Consider the following 4,886-nt stretch of genomic DNA (forward strand, 5'->3'; position numbering starts at 1 on the left):
CCCAGTATCTTAATGCACCCTTGAGATACTGAAGAATGGTTGTGCCTCACTTGGATATTCTACATGGTCCTTTACATAGGCTAAACAATGCATTGGAATTTTTTGAGTGTTACCCAAACCAATAGATTCAAACGTTTAGAATCCATCCAGTGAGCTTGACATGTTCCATATTTGGGACACCACAAACCCAGTAATCTCTTGAAGCTGCATGCCTTGGTGAATGCTGATTCTGCTGACTGGAGCTTCCAGGAAGAGAAGCAACCTCTACGTGGAGGCATCTTTTGAGTTTTGGACTCACCTTCCAGATATGGAAAATAATTACACCAATTTTTAAAATGAACTATTAACTTGCACTTTGCTCCCATTGAAACTTAACACCTGAACCACGAAGGCCCTGTTACTTATCATATTGCCATTTGAGAGTAAATCAGTTCAAATGCAACAGTAAGGAAGTTAAAAAGAATCCAATAAGCCTTACTTGTGGAATAGATATGTACGACTAATGAATGCTGACAACAGGGGTCCCAGTATTATTTCACCGTTACCTGAAAATTTGGCAGCTATCACCATAGGAAAATGTTTCCCTAACTGGGCTACTTGAAGTGAAGCTATTGAATCACTCGGACTCTCAGTTTATAGAGGACTTCCCTAAATTTCAGGTCTGGTTCAATGTTGATTTAGATAAGCTGAAACCTGACTGCATACATTAGGCTGCTATAGCTATTGAACCTCAGCACCAGCTAAGCAGGACCAAACACAGCTATGGTTGCTCCCCCCATTGAGCAGATATCATAACTCTGCCCAAGACTTTACCAAATGAAGTTTGTTATATATCTTACTGGCTCTTGGGCCATTGCTAGTAGACTGGCTGTTTGACATTTGGAAAACTATAGGCTGGCAGATTTAAAACACCTGTCTTTAGGGTCACTGATTATAGAAAATTTAGTCACTGAATGAACTGTCTGGGTTACACATGTAGATGACAACAGTAAGATAACATTCTTTGATGAGACAGACTGAAATCAAGCCACTGAAGAAGCAACGCCCAGATTCCCACCATTTCTGTATGAATTTATCATCACACCACACATGGTCACCCATCACCAGCACTAACAATTCTGTTGCTAATGCCGAGGCTACAACTGCTTGCCGGATTTCTGACACCCGACAAAAGTTGACCCAGTGTCTTGTGTTGACAGAAGTGTTGTCCTCACCTGTCCTTGGCATTTCGACTGCATACGATTTCCAGTCCCCTCTTAGGCTGTCAGTGGATCCTCATAGTTAACGACATGTTTTCAGGCTATGATGATAATCATCTGACTTGGCTACATCACACTGGCCCCTGAAACTATTATTTGTCATCTTTTCAGTTTTTCAGATTATTTCCCACACTGTTCTGACAGCCCTCAGGTAGTTTTTGAAAATCAAATACCCGGCTTAATTATTCAAAATCAACTGTGAAATTTATGACCTACTCCTTGGCTGGGAAATCATTTTGGATGTCGGATGTACTATTACCTGAACCCAGTCAATGACGTATGTCCTGTATGTGTGTGTGTGTGGGGGGGGGGGGGGGCTCAAAACTCAAAAAAAAAAAAAGTTTTCTTTCTGGGAAAACCAGCCCACCAAACTTTATTTCTTGGTTTGAAGTCAGTCGTTACAATACCTCCCTCCTGAAAACATGGTCACATGCCTCATAATTTGTAAGAGATCTTTAATCTTGAGAAAACACTCATGGTAAATCATGTAACTCTCAGCAATGGATATATCTCCAATATGAAGTATATTTGTTTTTTGGGGGGGAAGCTTCCTGGGGGAACAATTGACCTAATATTTACCAAATTTGTTAGGTGAGACCAGAGCAGTACTCCTCCAGTGGTTCTTATATCTCACTACTCCCACAATACTTCTTGTGTGCTCACAGCAGTGCCATGTGAATCATGAGGTTTTCCACACTGGATGATACAAGGAGGCCCTGAAGATAGGGCACTGGCACTGACACCACTTCGTCTTTAGTCCTTTCCCTGGTCTACATCTCACACATGTGTGCTTATCAATATTCAGTTGAATATTTGGGAGTCACACTGTGCAGAGTTCTGGATGTCTACCTCTACTTCATTTGTCTGATCTATGAACCACCATTGCCATTTTCATCTTTGTAAACCCTCAGCTCACTCTCCTTAAATCAAGAAGTCTCCTGGGCCCTGCCTGAATCCTTCCCCTGGGACCATAGCCTGGAAACTGCATCAAGGAAGTAAGGGTGAATTATCAGAGAGGTAGCCTTACTTGTTCCTCATCTCTCACAATCACTGCCCTCTGTTGTTTGCTGTGTGGTGTCTTGAAATCTGTTATTTAAAATGTTTTGGCTATTTTGTCTTTGTTTCAAACAGAATGATAAATCGAGTCCCTGCTGGTCCATATTGGGTGGCAACAGAAGCCCCTTTTATTTTTTATTATGGATTTTATTATCACCTAGACAACTTTTAGCAACCAACCACCCCATCAACCAACCAATGTGATTTGTGAACGGAGTTTCATTGAATTTGCCAATTAAGCCACAAATAATTGACATCTTTATGAAGCTGAGTTTGCCATTTCACTGTGATTTTATGTCTCAATTTATTAATGCCCTTTTATCTATTTTTATATGATTTATCATTTTATGCCTGAGAGGGTCACACAATATTTGTACAATTTATTTCAATGCAGCTTACAATTTCTGTCATTATGGAAGATAGAATTTTTGCTTTATGCTTAATATTCAGATTGGCTACTTCTGATGTAGATAAGTTGTTTTTTATTAAAGATTGATCTAATGGCCAGCATCCTTGATTAACTATATTATTGATTTAATGACTATGCTCTGCATAAGATTTCTATTTTTATACTCTCCAGTTTTCTTTCACATCTGTATGATTTTGTCCTTTATTTCTTGTTAATTATGGATGTCACCTCATCATTTTCTTTTGAAGATAATTCCAAAAAAATTCTTACTTAAGTACTTTAAATTATATTATGACATTAATTCTCAAAAGCATGAATTAATTGTGTAGTTTATTTTGATGGCTGCCTTTCTAGGATTACATATTTTTTCTTACATATCTAATTTAGAATTTGGGTTTGTAGATCTTTGGGTGGAATGGTTTGTCTTTGGTTTTATGGTTGTTCAGTCTCAGTTCTCTTGAGTTCTTTAGTCATGAATCAAATCTTATATAATGATTTCAGACCTTCTGCCCCAGAATGATAGTGAAGATATTCTGGATTCTGTCACCATGCAGCAGGATGTGTCAATCTTCATTCGGGGATTATAAATATAAACATATAGGGACAATTATTTCCCACTATATGGAACTCTACTCAAATCTCTTCTCAGATATCTTCATTAAAATGTAAGTGTATCCCCAAGGGGAAAATAATAATAGAGTGTTTTAGTCTTATATCAGGAGTATGGGGAATACACACACCATTCTTGTGTTCAAGCCATAGACTTCTTTACTTGGAAAATTAGAAAGTTTCCTTATTCTCTAGTAATCAAAATATACTGTTGTTCTCTGCTTGCATCTACAGTTCAATGTCTGGTGGCTTTAACTACCAGTAATTCTATATCTCTATTTTATTTATGGTCCCCAAATAAATTTATCTTACAAAAATTTTCCTTTTTGATATTTTTCTTTTAATATGACATAATTTTGAAGTAAAATTTTACTATAAAAGACAAAAAGGAATGCAAGTGAATCTAAATGTGAATCAAACTTTATAGTGTAATTTATTTATTCATTTATTTACTTAAATCTTATCATTTTCCAAAAGTGATTTAATGTGGTTTAAAAATGTATTAAATGCAGCACAGACATATAAGCTAAAATTGCTTGGGGGTGCAGAAGAGAAAGTAAAGAGGGAAAGAAGAAAGAGGAATAGACAAGGAAAAAGAGGGAACGACAAAAAAAGAGAGAAACAAATCATGACATTAAAAATGAATAGTACAGGGGCGCCTGGGTGGCTTAGTCGGTTAAGCGTCCGACTTTCGCTTAGGTCATGATCTCGCGGTTCGTGGGTTCGTGCCCCGCGTCGGGCTCTGTGCTGACTGCCAGCTCAGAGCCTGGAGCCTGTTTCAGTCTGTGACTCCCTCTCTCTCTGACCCTCCCCTGCTCACGCTGTCTCTCTCTCTCTCCTAGAAATAAATAAAATAAAAAAACATTAAAAAAAATGAATAGTTTTGCTGTCCATAAATTTTATATGGCTCAAATATTCTCTACCAGTTAGAAGTTAAAAGTTGGGATTAATTACACACTTCAGAAGGTCCATTTGTGGCTTCCATTCAACCTTTCCCACCACAATAGACCTTATTCCACAGGGCAGGGAACCAATGTGGGCATTCTGCCAGCTTCTGAGAATATTTACTCCAATTATACATTTTAGCAATGGAGAAACAGCCATAAGATGGGTTTGGGTACCACTCTGCACACTGTGAGGCAGACCTGACCTAAAACTCCATTGATCAGTTGACTTCCATAAGTTACTACTCTCACTGTAGGTCACAGTAGTATTTTGGTTCTCCAGGAATTAATGTCAGTTTAAAACTTTTGTCCAGTAGTCCTCCCCAAATCTCATTATTTCCTTTTCTCCGGTGCACAATTATCCTACTTAAAGGTTGTAGGGCTCTTTGGGAAAAGCTAGGAGAAAGACTAATAGTATCAGTCTGACATTGTATGAGGGTTCTTTCTTAAAGGGATATAGCCTTCCCTTTATTTGAAGTGTTCTGGGACTCTACAATGGCTCAAGTCTAAGACTGATTGAGGAGTCATGACTCTCTATTTTTGTGATTCTGGATAGATTTTTGTTCTTTTATCTCAATTTAGTTTACACATGCCAAGTAACAATTTATT

Source organism: Crocuta crocuta, unplaced genomic scaffold (assembly GCF_008692635.1).
Source record: "Crocuta crocuta isolate KB4526 unplaced genomic scaffold, BGI_CrCroc_1.0 scaffold442, whole genome shotgun sequence".
NCBI classification, from domain to species: domain Eukaryota; kingdom Metazoa; phylum Chordata; class Mammalia; order Carnivora; family Hyaenidae; genus Crocuta; species Crocuta crocuta.